This window comes from Schistocerca americana, chromosome X (assembly GCF_021461395.2).
Source record: "Schistocerca americana isolate TAMUIC-IGC-003095 chromosome X, iqSchAmer2.1, whole genome shotgun sequence".
Classification (NCBI taxonomy): Eukaryota; Metazoa; Arthropoda; class Insecta; order Orthoptera; family Acrididae; genus Schistocerca; species Schistocerca americana.
Window position 1 is genome coordinate 307244461 of NC_060130.1, and position 19001 is coordinate 307263461.

The 19001-nt window shown below is 43.5% G+C and overlaps 1 pseudogene; it reads left to right on the forward strand.

Annotated features, from left to right (window-relative positions):
• The first annotated feature begins 14000 nt into the window (after positions 1-14000).
• LOC124556926 lies at positions 14001-14117 on the forward strand (annotated as a pseudogene).
• Positions 14118-19001: the final 4884 nt, after the last annotated feature.

The following is a 19001-nucleotide window of genomic DNA, read 5'->3' on the forward strand; positions in this document are numbered from 1 at the left end:
AGTCCGCTTTTGATGTCCTCCTTGCTCCGTCCGTCATTGGTTATTTTACTGCCTAGGTAGCAGAATTCTTTAACTTCATTGACTTCGTGACCATCAATCCTGATGTTAAGTTTCTTGTTTTCTCATTTCTACTACTTCTCATTACCTTCGTCTTTCTCCGATTTACTCTCAAACCATACTGTGTATTCATTAGACTGTTCATTCCGTTCAGCAGATCACTTAATTCTTCTTCACTTTCACTCAGGATAGCAATGTCATCAGCGAATCGTATCATTAATATCCTTTCACCCTGTATTTTAATTCCACTCCTGAACCTTTCTTTTATTTCCATCATTGCTTCCTCTATATACAGATTGAAGAGTAGGGGCGAAAGGCTACAGCCTTGTCTTACACCCTTCTTAATACGAGCACTTCGTTCTTGATCGTCCACTCTTATTATTCTCTCTTGGTTGTTGTACATATTGTATATGACCCGTCTCTCCCTGTAGCTTACCCCTACTTTTTTCAGAATCTCGAACAGCTTGCACCATTTTATATTGTCGAACGCTTTTTCCAGGTCGACAAATCCTAGGAAAGTGTCTTGATTTTTCTTTAGCCTTACTTCCATTATTAGCCGTAACGTCAGAATTGCCTCTCTCGTCCCTTTACTTTTCCTAAAGCCAAACTGATCGTCACCTAGCGCATTCCAATTTTCTTTTCCATTCTTCTGTATATTATTCTTGTAAGCAGCTTCGATGCATGAGCTGCTAAGCTGATTGTGCGATAATTCTCGCACTTGTCAGCTCTTGCCGTCTTCGGAATTGTGTGGATGATGCTTTTCCGAAAGTCAGATGGTATATCGCCAGACTCATATATTCTACACACCAACGCGAATAGTCGTTTTGTTGCCACTTCCCCCAATGATTTTAGAAATTCTGATGGAATGTTATCAATCCCTTCTGCCTTAGTTGACCGTAAATCTTCCAAAGCTCTTTTAAATTCCGATTCTAATACTGGATCCCCTATCTCTTCTAAATCGACTCCTGTTTCTTCTTCTATCACATCAGACAAATCTTCACCCTCATAGAGGCTTTCAATGTATTCTTTCCACCTATCTGCTCTCTCCTCTGCATTTAACAGTGGAATTCCCGTTGCACTCTTAATGTTACCACCGTTGCTTTTAATGTCACCAAAGGTTCTTTTGACTTTGCTGTATGCTGAGTCTGTCCTTCCGACAATCATATCTTTTTCGATATCTTCACATTTTTCCTGCAGCCATTTCGTCTTAGCTTCCCTGAACTTCCTATTTATTACATTCCTCAGCGACTTGTGTTTCTGTATTCCTGATTTTCCCGGAACATGTTTGTACTTCCTCCTTTCATCAATCAACTGAAGTATTTCTTCTGTTACCCATGGTTTCTTCGCGGCTACCTTCTTTGTACCTATGTTTTCCTTCCCAACTTCTGTGACGGCCCTTTTTAGAGATGTCCATTCCTCTTCAACTGTACTGCCTACTGCGCTATTCCTTATTGCTGTATCTATAGCGTTAGAGAACTTCAAACGTATCTCGTCATTCCTTAGTACTTCCGTATCCCACTTCTTTGCGTATTGATTCTTCCTGACTAATGTCTTGAACTTCAGCCTACTCTTCATCACTACTATATTGTGATCTGAGTCTATATCTGCTCCTGGGTACGCCTTACAATCCAGTATCTGATTTCGGAATCTCTCTCTGACCATGATGTAATCTAATTGAAATCTTCCCGTATCTCCCGGCGTTTTCCAAGTATACCTCCTCCTCTTGTGACTCTTGAACAGGGTATTCGCTATTACTAGCTGAAACTTGTTACAGAACTCAATTAGTCTTTCTCCTCTTTCATTCCTTGTTCCAAGCCCATATTCTCCTGTAACCTTTTCTTCTACTCCTTCCCCTACAACTGCATTCTAGTCGCCCATGACTATTAGATTTTCGTCCCCCTTTACATACTGCATTACCCCTTCAATATCCTCATACACTTTCTCTATCTGTTCATCTTCAGCTTGCGACGTCGGCATGTATACCTGAACTATCGTTGTCGGTGTTGGTGTGCTGTCGATTCTGATTAGATCAACCCGGTCACTGAACTGTTCCCAGTAACACACCCTCTGCCCTACTTTCCTATTCATAACGAATCCTACACCTGTTATACCATTTTCTGCTGCTGTTGATATTACCCGATACTCATCTGACCAGAAATCCTTGTCTTCCTTCCACTTCACTTCACTGACCCCTACTATATCTAGATTGAGCCTTTGCATTTCCCTTTTCAGATTTTCTAGTTTCCCTACCACGTTCAAGCTTCTGACATTCCACGCCCCGACTCGTAGAACGTTATCCTTTCGTTGATTATTCAATCTTTTTCTCCCCCTTGGCAGTCCCCTCCCGGAGATCCGCATGGGGAACTATTCCGGAATCTTTTGCCAATGGAGAGATCATCATGACACTTCTTCAAATACAGGCCACATGCCCTGTGGATACACGTTACGTGTCTTTAATGCAGTGGTTTCCATTGCCTTCTGCATCCTCATGTCGTTGATCATTGCTGATTCTTCCGACTCTAGGGGCAATTTCCCACCCCTAGGACAAGAGAGTGCCCTGAACCTCTATCCGCTCCTCCACCCTCTTTGACATGACCTTTGGCAGAATGAGACTGACTTCTTATGCCGGAAGTCCTCGGCCGCCAATGCTGATTATTTGTCAAAATTCAGGCAGTGGCGGGGATCGAACCCGGGACCGAGGACGTTTTGATTATGAATCAAAGACGCTACCCCTAGACCACGGGTTTAGGTTAGTTAGGTTTAAATAGTTATAAGTTCTAGGAGACTGATAACCTCAGATGTTAAGTCCCATAGTGCTCAGAGCCATTTGAACCATTTTGTAGATGGTTGTTGTAGTGCAAACGTCCCCATCTGTTGACTCAGGGATCGAGACGTGACTGCACAATCCGTTACACCCATGCGGATAAGATGCCTGTCATCTCGAATGCTAGTGATGCGAGGCCGTTGGGATCCAGCACGGCGTTACATGTTACCCTCCTAAACCCACCGAGTCCATATTCTGCTAGCAGTTATTGGATCTCGACCAACGCGAGCAGCAACGTCGCGATACGATAAACCGCAATCGCGATAGGCTACAATCCGACCGTTATCAAAGTCGGAAACGTGATGGTACGATTTCTCTCCTTACACGAGGCATCACAACAACGTTTCACCAGGCAACGCCAGTCAACTGCTGTTTGTGTATGAGTAATCGGTTCGAAACTTTCCTCATGTCAGCACGTTGTAGGTGTCGCCACCGGCGCCAACCTTGTATGAATGCTCTGAAAAGATAATCATTTGCATATCACAGCATATTTTTCCTGTCGGTTAAATTTCGCGTCTGTAGCACGTCATCTTCGTGGTGTAGTAATTTTAATGGCCGGTAGTGTACAATGTAATAAACATTGCAGTAAGTATTCCTCCGCGTTTGTTGTTTCCTCATTGGAGTCTCCTTCCCGTGGAACGTACAGTATATCGAGACGTGCAGACCGCCGTCGCGCACAGTATGTTTGTGCTGCAGCGGCGGCGCTGCCATATCGCTTTAGGTCCATTTCACATTTGTCTGTCAGCCGTCTAAAAGGCTCCGTTTACACGGCACGCTGCCATGGTTGCTTCACATTTATCCAGCGGCTGCTGTGTACGACACGGAAAGGTAGCTCCCTTCGTTTAATTTTTTCCCTGTCTCTCAGTAGAATCCCAATGAAGTGGTAATTGTAGCATCAGTTTTAATTTATTGTCGTTTAAAACTAAGAAGTAAAGTGGACTTAAAGCGGAACTGATGCGGGATATTCCTAGTTACAGGGCTCCAAAGAGATCGTGAGAATTTCGTCTACTATTTCTGAATGAGAATGTTAACATTTTCAAAAAATAATGTAAGGGATATACACTATGTGATCAAAAGAATCCAGACACGTTACTGAAAATGAATTACAAGTTCGTGGCGCCCTCCATCGACAATGCTGGAATTCAATATGGTGTTGGCCTACCCTTAGCCTTGACAACAGCTTCCACTCTCGCAGGCATACGTTCAATCAGGTGCTGAAAGGTTTCTTGGGGAATGGTAGCCCATTCTTCGCGGAGTGCTGCACTGAGGAGAGGTATCGATGTCGGTCGGTGAGGCCTGGCACGAAGTCGACGTTCCAAAATATCCCAAAGGCGCTCTGTAGGATTCAGGTTAGGACTTTGTGCAGGCCAGTCCATTACAGGGATGTTTTTGTCGTGTAACCACTCCGCCATAGGCCGTGCATTATGAACAGGTGCTCGATCGTGTTGAAAGACGCAATCGCCATTCCCGAATTGTTCTTCAACAGTTGGAAGCAATATGGTGCTTAAAACATCAACGTAGGCCTGTGCTGTGATAGTGCCACGCAAAACAATAAGGGCTGTAAGCCCCCTCCATGACAAACACGACCACACCATAACACCACCGCCTCTTAATTTTACTGTTGCTACTACACACGCTGGCGATGACGTTCACTGGGAATTCGCCATATCCACACCCTGCCATCCGATCGCCACATTGTGTACCGTGATTCGTCACTCCACACAACGTTTCTCCACTCTCCAATTGCCCAATCTTTACTCTCCTTACACCAACCTAATCGTCGTTTGGTATTTACCGGCCTGATGTGTGGCTTGTGAGCAGCCGCTCGACCATGAAATCCAAGTTTTCTCACCTCCCGTCTAACTGTCGTAGTTCTTACAAGCGGATTCTAATGCAGATTGGAATTCCTGTGTGATGGTCTGGATAGATGGCTGCCTATCACACATTACGAACCTCTTCAACTGTCGGCGGTATCGTCAGTCAACAGACGAGGTCGGCCTGTATACTTTTGTGCTGTACGTGTCCCTTCAAGTCTCCGCTTCACTATCACATCGAAACAGTGGACCTAGCGATGTTTAGGAGCGTGAAAATCTTGCGTACAGACGTATGACACAAGTGACACCCAACCACCTGACCACGTTCGAAGCCCGTGAATTCTGCGGAGCGCCCCATTCTGCTCTCTCACAATGTTTAATGACAACGGATTTCGCTGATATGGCGTACCTGGCGGTAGGTGGCAGCACAATACATCTAATATTAGAAACGTATGGTTTTGGGGGTGTCAGGATTCTTCTGATCACATAGTGTAACGATGGATTACATTTTGACTTCAATTGGGTCTGTATGCCGACATTTTCGTAAAATGTAATTTTTCCAATGTTTGCTATTACTTCATTCAGTGTACACACATTTTTGAAAATGGTTCAATAAAACATAATTATTTAAGTCACTGGACGACATGCTTACCGCATTCAGCTTTTTATCTGTCTCTCCTTTTTCGAAATGATCAGCTAATTTCTTGAATACATCACTCCATGCATTTTTTGTTTTAATCCTCCGTAATATTCTACAGTTTGGTCTCACAAAACTGATGGTTCTTCCGTTACAGAAATTGATAGCTCAATGTATATTTCCCAAGCCATATTCATACCTACGAGAGGAAGTTACGAAATCAGATAGGAAGGCTGATATCATTAGAGCGAATGAACACGTTACTGCCTCGAAGACTTCCATCCTGTGACATGCTTCAAAGATGTGAAGGCGGCAATCTATATTACTAGGTGACTGTTCCAGAACTCGCGACATGGTTGCTAATCTAACGTCTTCAACATAGTTTCAGTATTTCACGTAATTATTGACCGAATTTAAAAATTTAAAATGTTGGCGTAGTGTGCTCATTAAGAAGTATAATCTTCTGTTCAAAGCTTAACACAGTAAGACAAATATTGGCCCACCCGGTTAGCTGTGCGGTCTAACGCAATGCTTTACGGGCGGGAAGGCGTGCCAGCCCCGGCACGAATCCGCCCAGCGTATTAGTGTCGAGGTCTGGTGTGCCGACCAGTCTGTGGATGGTTTTTAAGGCGGTTTTCCATCTGCCTCTGCAAATGCGGGCTGCTTCCCCTTATTCCGCCTGAGTTCCGCTATGTCGGTGATTGCTGCGCAAACACTGTCTCCTCGTACGCGCACACCGTAATTATTCTAACAGGCAAACACTGGGGTTACACTCGTCTGGTGTGAGACGTTCCCGGGGGAATCCACTGGGATCCGAACCGCACAATAACCCTGGGTTCGGTGTGGGGCGGCGGTAGGGTGAGTGGACTGTTGCAGCCTGTTGTGGGGTTGTGTACCACTGCGGGCTACGGCGGGGACGAAGCCTCTCCGTTGTTTGTAGGTCCCCAGTTCCATACAATACAATACAATACAATACAAATATTACTGTTAGAAAACCGAGCGAGGTGAAGCACTGGTTAGCGCACTGGACTCGCATTCGGGAGGACGACGGTTCAAACCCGCGTCTGGCCATCCTCATGTAGGTTTTTCGTGATTTCCCCAAATCGCTTCAGGCATATGCTAGGATGGTTCATTTGAAAGGGCACGGCCGTCTATCTTCTCCATCCTACCCTAATCCGAAGGGACCGATGACCTCGCTGTTTGGTCCTCTGCCCCGGTCAACTAACCAACCATCAACCAACCAAATTAGTGGTGGCTCCACAATGATGTGGGCTGTAGTTACATGGAATGGCCTGAATCCTGTGGTGCAACGGAACCGTTCGACTGGATGTGGTTATGTTCGACTACTTGGAGACCATTTGTAGCCATTCCTGGACTTCATTTTCCCAAACAGGGCATCGGGTCACAAGTGTTTGCGACTGGTTTGAAGAACATTCTGCACAGTTCGAGCGAATCATTTGACCACCCAGATTGCCCAACATGAATCCCATCGAACATTTATAAGACATAATCGAGAGGTCAGTACGTGCACAAAATCCTGCACCAGCAGCACTTTCGCAATAATGGATGGCTATAGAGACAGCATGGCTCAATACTTCTGCAGGGGCTTGCAACGAGTTGTCGAATCCATGCCACGTCTATTTGCTGCACTTTTACTTATGAAAGGATGTCTGACACCATATTCGGAAGTATCCCACGACTTTTGTCACCTCAGTGTACAACACAGCGCAGTCCTTCCACCTCGCTGATAAAACTGACAACTGCAGATTTCCGAGTACAGCTCTGTCGCGCCGAAACTTTACATCCACTGCACGTTGACAGGAGCAGAGATATAACGATTTTAGTACAAAGGTAAGTGTATACATTCGATATAAACGATATAACCAGAAAGTTACTTCTTGTTAATATTTCATGGAGAAATACAGATAGATATTAATTTATCTTCCAGAATAATTATAGAAAAAATATGTATGACTATAATTAGAGTTTTAAATATTCACGACTTCAAATGCGAATATGACAGAAGTACGTCGAATATATAAAAGTCGTTGTTTCTCACCAATTAATTAATCTTATGTTTGATTGTGGCTTTATGTCTCTTTACAAAACGTTTAATCAGTTTGGGTGTAACATCAAAATTTTGGTGAATGCAGTATAGCAATTTCGATCCCCTTGGATCTTGTTGTGAACCAATTTGTATCGGATTCTCCAATATAAGACGAAAAAGGGGTGCACTGTCTAGTTCCATTACAATTCGGAGAACCATAATGGCGGCTTTCACATCTACGCGTCACGGCCTGTACCGTACAAACGCCACACGTCAGCCGTGGAACTGCTGGGCCCTTCCACAGCAGTGGACAGTTGCCGAGCCATTAGCATAGCAACGTGTGGGATAGTGACTTAGCGCCCTAGGAAACGCCATTAAACGCCCGATTCGGTAAAGAATCGAACTCAAATGTATAAAGCAGCTTCAAACGTCTGATTATTTTACAACTGAGTTGAAGTGTTAAATATTTAACGTTAAGCGTATAAGCCAGAAGAAGTTTAGAAACGTTTTGAAATTATTCTTAGAGTTAATATATAAGAAACTATCAGCCTCAATTGCGGTAATGAAACCTAGGATTCAGCCCACCTGTCGGAGTCGTATCTAGACGTGTCATAGCTCCAATATCACTTCAACTGCACACGCCTCACACCATTAAAGACCCTCCTCCAGCTTGAAGAGTCCCCTGCTGACATGAAGTCCCCATGGATTCATGAGGTTGTCTCCATATCCGTAAACGTTCATCCGCTCGATACAATTTGAAACGAGACTCCTCCGACCAGCCAACATGTTTGCAGTCATCAACAGTTCAATGTCGGTGTTGATGGGCCCAGCCGAGGCGTCGTGTCGTGCTGTCATCAAGGATACACGAAAGGGACTTCGGCTCCAAAAGCCCATATCGATTATGTCTGGTTGAAATGGTACGCATGCCGGCACTTGTTGATGGCCCAGCATTGAAATCTGCAGCAATTTGCGGAAGGGCTGCACTTCTGTCATGTTGAACGATTCTCTTCAGTCGTCGTTGGTCCCGTTCTTGCAGGATCTTTTTCCAGCCGCTGTGATGTCAGAGATTTGATGTTTCACCGGATACCTGATATTCACGATACATTCGTGAAATGGTAGTACGGGAAAATCCCCATTTCATCGCTACCTCGGAGATGCTATGTCCCATCGCTCGTGCCCCGACTGTTACATCACGTTCAAACTCGCTTAAATGTCGATAACCTGCCATTATAGCAGCAGTAACCGCTCTAAAAACTGCGCCAGACACTTGTCTTATATAGGCATTGCCGATTGCAGCGCCGTATTCTGCCTGTTTTCATATCTCTTCAAAAAATGTTCAAATGTGTGTGAAATCTGATGGGACTTAACTGTTAAGGTCATCAGTCCCTAAGCTTACACACTACTTAACCTAAATTATCCTAAGGACAAACACACACACACACTCATGCCCGAGGGAGGACTCGAACCTCCGCCGGGACCAGCCGCACAGTCCATGACTGCAGCGCCCAAGACCGCTCGGCTAATCCCTCGTGGCCTACATATCTCTGAATTTGGGTGTGCATGCCGATACCAGGGTCCTCGGCGCTTCGTTGTAGAAAACTTGGAGACTTCTCTTGTAGCTGTTTAAGAAAGCAATCATCCACTAAGACTATGTTCCACGAAGGTGAATGAGAAGACTCTATAGTTATTGTCGAGAACAAGCTAAGTTAACAACACATTTACTGTAGTTCAATAACATATTTAACTGTGCTACTCACTCTCAGATTCATGCTTAGCATAGATGAAGAAATTCTGGTTCCAATATAGACGCTGTTGTTGCGTTGTTTTGAACAATTGACATTAATAATATTTTTGAACCTTTTTTGAAATAGTTGGATGAGTGTGGGGGTTCAGATCACCACTGCCGTGTACACAGTGCTTTATAGTCGGCCGGGGGACAACTGTGAAATGGGCCTTACTGGCGCGTTTAGCTTGCAGCTAGGGTGCCCTTCCCGATGCTGGGATCAGTGCCAAGCGAGTTACGGATGCGCCGGGAGCGGCCTGAATGGGATAAGCCGCCAGGCCGGGCCGGCAAAAAGACCGGAAATCTACTTTTCCGATTTTCACGTGGTAAAAATTCTTGACGGTATATAAGACTACGTCACAACGTTTTATGAACTCATTTTTCCCTTAAAAGTTTTGATTTGCTCGGGAAAAAAGAAAACGCCTATTTCTTGTTTCACCTGATTTTTTTTTTAGTTCCGTAACTTTTCTCAATCTGTTTTGAAGGACGTATGCGGTTAAGAAAATCTGTTTTTTGCACACATGGTTGTATAGGTTAGTAGCTTCTTAGTAAATGATTTAACCTTTCATACACCGTAACAGTCACCGTAAACTGACAATATTTGTCAAACACGTGCGCTTGATTTGCAAATCTTTTAGTGAAAAAGTTAGATAGCTGGTAGCCTAGCGTTAAATATCTTTTAGATCATACCTTATTGCGAATGAAGTATAACTAAAACCACAAACAAGTCTTTGAAATGATAAGGAAACTGATACCTGTTCCCGTTCACAGGTAAATGTAAGTTACTGAGTGGCATTAATGCAGCGATCGCAAGCCTACAGAGTTCTTGCGCTTTTAGCCTAGTGTTGAACACTGTAGGATAGGAAAAAAAAAGAATTATGAGCGATCAGTGCAGGCCTAGCGTCGGTCTCTCGTGTTCTTTTAATTATCCATGTCCAGAAAAACCCAATTATATACGAATTTTTATCTCGGCGACGACTGATTACTCTGGCTATGATTTTACAATAAGCCACAATTGAAATTATAGAAGGCGATCAATTATTTGTTGTCAACATCCTCCAACTAGTTGAGGAACTAGAAGAGAAGAATTTGGAACTAGAAGAGAAGAATAAATTAACCTGAGACTTTGCTGTGGATGGATTATATTAAAGGCTTGCGACATTCTACTTTTCTTCTTAATTGCTTTCTTGTTGGAGATGAAAAACGATAGAGGCCAAGAAATAGACTAAAATTAATGCATGTTTCTATATCTAAGTTGACTACTGCACAAGGTGTTCCGTTATTAAATTTTCACTTTCTTATCTCTGTGAGAATTGTAAATAATTACATCGCATCTCGGTCCCTAAGGAGCTCATCTCCGTCCTTAAGGAGTTCCGACTTCGATTTTACTATTTTAAAAGAAAGAAGGAGGCATGTTTAGGATTTAACGTCTTGTTGATATCTAGGTAATTAGAGGCCGTTAACAAAAGGAATGATGGGCAGGATCAGCGTACCCTCGAACACTGCAGGGCAGGTAAACCAATTACAGTCGATCGATGCAGATGTGCGCGTCATTGCTGTTTTGTTTCTTTTCTCCCCCTGGCTGGACGAGCTGCACAGAGAAGGGAATCTCCACTCTTCGACAGCTGACAAATGAGGTCATAGATAACTAACGTGCAGCAGTCAGTTTTTCACCGTCAGCCAGTCTGTTCTAACGTATAGAACAATGACTTCATTACTTTATTCGTATTGATTCGGCAGTGCAGTGACTCGTCAAGCACGGAAGAAACAGGAGGTTATGGACTCATCCCATGTGTAGCGACAGATATTTAGGAGAGTTTTTTGCTTTACATCAAGAAGTAAAAACTTCCCTGAAAAATTTGATCCCTATTACATAATGAATCATAATATATTTCAGTACGTGGTGCAGAACATTCGAGAGCTGACACACACATCAGGAAGTACTCGTAATTAGAGTCGTGATCTTCGGTAATATCTTGCTGTGTCTTCATCAATCGTACTTTGTCCATTTCGAATTGCAAAATATTAACATTTTTCCCATTAGTTTTTTTCTTTTTTATTAATAACGCGGTAGTTGGCAGTGGCGATCGTTCATCGATTGAATCCAATGACGACCTCCCAGACTGATCTTTGTCTTGTAAGACAGAGTAATAGGCGAACATTCTTTAGATAATATCATTCGGCTCCTGGTTCTGTTTTCACTGACGAGCTCTTGAACTTAAGATACCCATTAATGAACTGTGATTAAACCAACGCCAAGTGTAACAACTTTTTGACGGGCTTTCTCATTTGAATTTCACAAATTTCATTTGAACAATAGTAAAAAATGTAAAAAGTGTGGTGTTTTAGTTCCCTATTGTATGAAGATGTAAAGTAACTTTGCATACATCATTATAACACTTGTAATTTTCCCTCACTGGTTTTGAAATGTGAAGGAACTTTTCTTTTTTTTTAAAAAAAAAAAGAAAAGAAAAAGATTGTGCAGTGGCACTTCTGATAAAGGCAGAGCGAGACGTCTGATATGTTTACTAAAAAAGCAGAATCGTACATCAGCAGCTTGCGCCTGCGGCCGATTCACGCCGGGAATATAAACCCTTAATGCCTGAATAAATTTCTAGGTGAAAGATAAAATTAAAAAAATCGTGGTGCTTTAAGGTACCGAAAACATTCAAGAGAATGTAGTACTTGTCAGATGTGTTGGTAATTTTATGAAGAATCAGCATCTTCCGGCACAGGCATTCAAAAACAGTTAACCTTCCAGTTATTAGTTACTATGACACGAATTCGCGATACTCGGCTTTAACATCCATTTTGGATGTCGCCATTGTGAACACACCCTTAGGCTGCAGCTGTAAGGGTAACGTCTGGTAACAATCGAACAACAAAATGTCGATTTTTCTGTATATATGGTTCGTAAAAACGGCGATCAGCAGGCAAACAGCATAACTTCAAATTTCTTTAAGTACAGGTTTTCAGAAACAGTGAAATAATATACTTTAAAACTTCGTAGTAACATTCATCACAAGGAAGCAGACGGAAAGTGAAAGTTACGAAAAAGAACGAGCAGCAGAAAAGTCTACCACAGACATGGCATAGCTTTTGCTTCTTCTGCTTCTTCTTTTTCTTCTTCTTCTTCTGCCTATCCTTTTCCCTTTTTTTTTATTTTTACTTTATTGTGATTTTAATACCTGAACAATCAGGTAGGCTCTCCTTTTCCCATTTCTCTAAGGTTTATATACCGGCAGCAGAGTCGCGCTACGTTGCATACACGCTGCAGCAACGCCCTCAAACGGAAACTTTTTGATGGCTCCCTATATTTCCTAAACTGTTTAATATATCGTAATGCAATTTTCACCTAAGTAATAAATAAACTACACAGCTCTTTTCATAGATGTTTTAATTACAGAGATGTTGGTATCAACTTAGCTTTCTCAAATGGAACTATAGAAATTATTGCTTGTAGCATAGTTCTAAAAGAGACGAAATCTATGACGTTTCACTCCTCAGAATCCAATTACTAGTTTATGAGTAATAAGAATATTCATGACTTACGATTTACCTGTTTAGAACATGAGACCGACTGTTACCATGCTAAAATTTGTGATTTCATACCCAAATAAGAGAATATGTCGCGCCAGATGAGAAGGAAACAGTGTTGTATCACTGTGATACTTGCATAAAGTGGCACAGACGAAATGCAGCTTTCATTCCAGCTTGCTGATTAATTTTCTGGTTAGTTTGGGGGAAAACCACGAAGAAAACAGTCGTGTTGTACGCACAAAGCTATTGCAACAGCCTTTGTCCAAAAAGAATAATTCAGCGAATGTACAAAAAATTGTTATTGTTAAGGCGCTAGACTACCACGCAGAGGTAGTGATGGGAGCAGTAGAATGAAAACAGTTGATTCAATCGGTTATAGGAAAACGGAGCTTTACGTATCGGTTAAATTATTCATTTATTCTCTCATTCTTTTACTTGAAACCAGTCTCCAAAATAACGTACCCGTTTCGCACATGCTCCACGTCAGCGCCCTGTTGCTGCCGGGGCCAGGGCGGCAGAAGGCGGGAGGAGGTGGCCGGTCTCCGCGAGCGCAGTTCCCAGCAGAACTGCGCTCTGACCGATCACAGGGCGACCTCCTCGCACCGGCTGTCAATCTGGCCCTGGCAGCGGCCACACGCTCCCCTAACAGCGACAGTCGCCCACGGACTATGATGATGCTTTTGGTTTGTGGGGCGCTCAACTGTGCGGTCATCAGCCCCCGTACAAAGTCCCAATGTTGACACAGTCCAATTTTTTCATACAGTCCAATTAACAGCTGTCACAAATGATGATGATGGTGATGAAATGAACACAAACATCCAGTCCCAGGCAGAGAAAATCCCCAACACAGCTGACTTCCCACGGAAAAGGGTGAAAAAGTATGTAAGTGAAATTACTCAAACCCCTAAAGTGAGTGAAAACAATCATATAACTGACATAGCCGAAATATACTTGTATCAGTAGTGAAACCGTAGTCTGCTGGCCTGCACGTTCGTGATTTGGTACCACTGGACTTTCTTTCCTTGAGGATGAAGTCAAAGAGGAAGTCGGTACACATGTTCAGATGACCTGAGAGGATTTAAAACTTCGCATTGCTACAGCATATATAGTGGTACCGAAGGACTGTCTTCCGTGGGTCTAGAAGTCCTCGCATCACCGTCCAGATGTCTTAAACTGCAGATGGTGATCATTTTGAGCACGTGATGATATACACATAATTGTAAGGAAGTGTTTATCACCACAAAGTGGTTATTTTTTTGTTGCCGATGTAAATTTCCAATGAAACTGTGTATCTTGAAGACAACGGCCTTTCCACAGTGGATACACCGGTTCCCGTGAGATCACCGAAGTTAAGCGCTGTTGGGCGTGGCCGGCACTTGGATGGGTGACCATCCAGCCGCCATGCGCTGTTGCCATTTTTCGGGGTGCTGACCCCACGCCCCTCCTATCCGCATCCTCCTCGGAGGATGACACGGCGGTCGGATGATCCCGCTAGGCCACTCGTGGCCTGAAGACGGAGTGCTTTTTAACTGTGTATCTTGACGTGAAACTCCTGACGCGACGATTTTATTTAATGGTCTTTATACTTCACTTCCTTGTTTTAAAAATCCTTCCAATGTTTAACTTGCACCTTTCGGTCACGGCTCTGACGGAAATACAAATAGTTCTGTTGGTATAGTTAATTGATGGATCATCCTTACCGAGCGAGGTGGCGCAGTGGTTAACACACTAGGCTTGCATTCTGGAGGACAACACTCAAACCCCTGTCCGGCCATCCATCAGTTTTAAGGTAAACATTTTCCTAATATTCCGCGTTTTCAACCAAACTCTTAGCTGTGTCATGTTTCAGCGTCGCATCATAACGACGCGACAGTTCCGTGCAACAACACGAACTTCTGCTTAAGACAGCAATCGTTTTAATGTTCAAAACTGATAAATCCTTAGTTCTAAATATTATAATTCCGTTGAAACTTCTAATATTGAAGAGTGAAACACCGCTAAATTCTGCTCTTTCGTAGTGTTGATGCTAGCAGCGGAAATAACTGTAACTACATTTGAAAATGTGAATTTGGTACCCACGTCTCTGTAATTACGAGGGTTGCCCAAAAAGCAATGCACAACATTTTTTTCTTCAACAATTCTTTATTGAACATAATGAGAATTACACACACGAAAGAATGGTGTTTTATCTACACACCCTGTTTTTCCACATAATCTCCATCCCATTCGATGGCCTTCCTCCAGCGCGCAACAGGGTTCTGTATGCCCTGTCGGTACCAGTCTTTGTCCTGGTAGCGGAGCCAGTGCTTCACTGTGTGAATCACCCTCTCATCGTCCTCAAAATGTCTTCCACGAATACCGAGCGAGGTGGTGCAGTGGCTAGCGCACTGGACTCGTATGCGGGAGGACGACGGTTCAATCCTGCGTCCGGCCATCCTGATTTAAGTTTTCCGTGATTTCCCTAAACCACTCCAGGCAAATGCCGGGATGGTTCCTTTGAAAGGGCACGGCCGGCTTCCTTCCCCGTCCTTCCCTAATCTGATGAGACCGATGACCTTGCTCTCTGGTCTCCTCCCCCAAACAATCCAATCCAATCTTCCACGAATGGCATCCTTTAATGGCCCAAACAAGTGTAAGCTCTCTGCAACATGTCACGTGTGACAGGAGTGTATGGTCAACACCGACTCAAAGGAAGGCCTCGGCGCTTGTTGGTGACATCACGTCAGCTAGGCACGGCGAACGCCAGGTCTGTTGCAGGCATACTCATAATCGTGGTGTCTCCCTCTCTGTCAAAGGAAAATGTGAAATTATTGGTGGTAGTTGACCAACACACATCGTTCTGAGAGATTTCTGCAGTCAATTAATTGTGCAATTCATTACACTTCTTAACAAATAGTGTACACCTGAGCTTAAATTTCCACCTGTTTTAAGGATTGACATACAAAAACAACTTCATAGTCCAGCAGCAACAGAATTCGTACTTCTTTACCTTATTTGTAAATCTGAGGAAGTTACGTTTGTACTGAGCTGCTTTTACAAGAAGCTGTGAACATATTGGTGCTCTTCTTTAGTTATCTTGGTTGACTATGGCGTGAGGAGCACTGAATGTTAATGAAATTTCTTGCGATTGTACTCGTTGGGGGAGGGGGTGGGGGACAGAAGAAGAGGCAAAAGAGAGATACTTGTTTTATCAAATAATTTTTTTATATAAAGTTTCTCCTTTCAGTTGCAAGAGGGGAATATTTATCTTTTCTAATGTGCATGTTAAAAAAAGTTTAAGCTCAGCAGTATTTTAGATGTATGAAGCTATTTTGTTTCCTGTTTAGATTTGCTTTCGTTGAAAACGACTGTAATCTAATAACTGGCAACAGTTGGTCATTTACACATCTAAATTAGTTCACATTTCCAGTGACGATGTCAAACGAAAATAAATAAATAAATAAAAGAAACGAGTTAATTGTAAGGGGGTTGGGGTAAGTTTCGATAGCAAAATGGATCAAGTAAATATAGTTACTTGAATGTGAAATTTCCGAAGCTTGCAATGGGGCAAAGCATCTTCTCATATTGATCTACGTTTGTTTCGACAGGATTCAGTAATACAGAACTATGATCTTCATTTGTAGCTTTACGATAGTAAGAAAATCTTTCATGTAAATAAAACTGCAGGATCCAAAACAATACCAAACATTTTGTCCAAAAATAAGAGATTTATAGTGCTAAGCACACCCAGGCGGTTCTGCCTGCAACAGACCTGGCGTTCGCCGTGCCTAGCTGACGTGACGTCACGAACAAGCGCCGAGGCCTTCCTTTGAGTCGGTGTTGGTATGGTCTCCCCAACCTTTACAAATCGTGGAATCCCACCAAACTGCCCTCTGATGACCTCACCATCTGTGCCCAGCGACTGACTGTACTCTGTCAACAGCAAATGCTCCATGGACATCGCACAAGCGTTTGTGAATATTCCCCACAGTTTCTTTCTCTGCAGTGAGAAACTCAACGACGGTACGTTGCTTGTAAGTACATCACCTACAGACGCCATTTTGAAACTGTCATGCAGCTACGCTATCTGTCGGAAGTGACGGAAACTTGGCGCACTCACTCAGGAGACTTCAAATAATACATACGTAACGTTTCGCATTGGCTAAATGGCTCTGAGCACTATGCGACTTAACTTCTGAGGTCATTAGTCGCCTAGAACTTAGAACTAATTAAACCTAACTAACCTAAGGACATCACACACATCCAAGCCCGAGGCAGGATTCGAACCTGCGACCGTAGCAGTCCCGCGGTTCCGGACTGCGCGCCTAGAACCACTAGACCACCGCGGCCGGCTAACGTTTCGCATTCGTAGCATTTGTTTCGGCTGAGAAAAAGAAAATGCGGTGCATTACTTTCTGGGCAACCCTCCTAATATAGCTGTGAAAAGAAACTATACATAATTGAATTCGGCCTTTCCACAATTCATTTCAGTGAAAACAAAATTAAGAATCCTAAATGGTTTAGGACATATCAGAGATGAACTCCTTAGCTGAATGACCCTGTATATTCACAGCACATACGAACGACATAAACACATGAGCATGACTAACAGGACAGACAAAACAGCTGTCCAGTGAGATTTGAAATAAGGTCTATACGAGCCAAACGCTAGCACAACCATTGGTCAAAAGTGTGAAGTCTTTCAGTGCCTCATCGTATCGTCCACGCTAGAATAAAAACAAAATTACTGATATATAAGAAGGGCCCATTCCGAGGCCCACGAGAAACACAGGCCGTGGCATGTACGTCACAACACGTGACACTGCAGGTATTGGGAGTTCCAGCAGCCGTCTCTGGCGGGGCGAGAGTAACTACTTCGAACGAGTTTAATAATTCTTGACTGTACATTTAAATGCATGCAAGTTCTCGATGTCACACGATAAAGTTAAGACCTGTAGTGAGTACCATTTCAATTAAATATTCATTTCCTGTGGGCCCTGCACGAAACCGAGTGTTCCCGAAGTGTGACGGATAAGCTACTGGTGTGACGTCACAAGTTCGTTGCAGGGCCTGTATATCTCTTTGGCCCCAGCCCATTTACAGCCTCGTCGCAACATCTGGTGTATTGAACTGCACCGATGAAAAATCGCTGACCATGCTGAGCGTTTGTTGTTCATACGAGGGTTGTATTGTTAGGACATCGAGCCGGCCGCCGTGGCCGAGCGGTTTTAGGCGCTTCATTCCGGAACCGCGCTGCTGCTACTGTCGCAGGTTCGAATCCTGCCTCGGGCATGGATGTGTGTGATGTCCTTAGGTTAGTTAGGTTTAAGTAGTCTACGGGACTGATAACCTAAGATGTTAAGTGCCATAGTGCTTAGAGCCATTTATTTTGTTAGGACATCGGTTCCTGTGGTCGCAACTCCACTGCAAAATAGCTTACCGTCCAGAAATGCAGGTTGCAACGGGCAGCCTACTCACCAGGCGGAGCAAGGCCGCTAATTATTCAAGCGGCCTCCAGCATAGAACTATATGTAGAACGATCACACGAAAATTGAATATTTGTAACGGAATGAATCAGTGTTTTGGACATAGACATTTGTAACTATTTCAGTAGTTGTAATATTTATGTACAGGGTGTTTCAAAAATGACCGGTATATTTGAAACGGCAATAAAAAGTAAACGAGCAGCGATAGAAATACACCGTTTGTTGCAATATGCTTGGGACAACAGTACATTTTCAGGCAGACAAACTTTCGAAATTACAGTAGTTACAATTTTCAACAACAGATGGCGCTGCGGTCTGGGAAACTCTATAGTACGATATTTTCCACATATCCACCACGCATAGCAATAATATGGCATAGTCTCTGAATGAAATTACCCGAAACCTATGACAACGTGGCGGAATGGCTTCACATGCAGATGAGATGTACTGCTTCAGCTGTTCAATTGTTTCTGGATTCTGGCGGTACACTTGGTCTTTCAAGTGTCCCCACAGAAAGAAGTCACAGGGGTTCATGTCTGGCGAATAGGGAGGCCAATCCACGCCGCCTCCTGTATGTTTCGGATAGCCCAAAGCAATCACACGATCATCGAAATATTCATTCAGGAAATTAAAGACGTCGGCCGTGCGATGTGGCCGGGCACCATCTTGCATAAACCACGATGTGTTCGCAGTGTCGTCTAAGGCAGTTTGTACCGCCACAAATTCACGAAGAATGTCCAGATAGCGTGATGCAGTAATCGTTTCGGATCTGAAAAATGGGCCAATGATTCCTTTGGAAGAAATGGCGGCCCAGACCAGTACTTTTTGAGGATG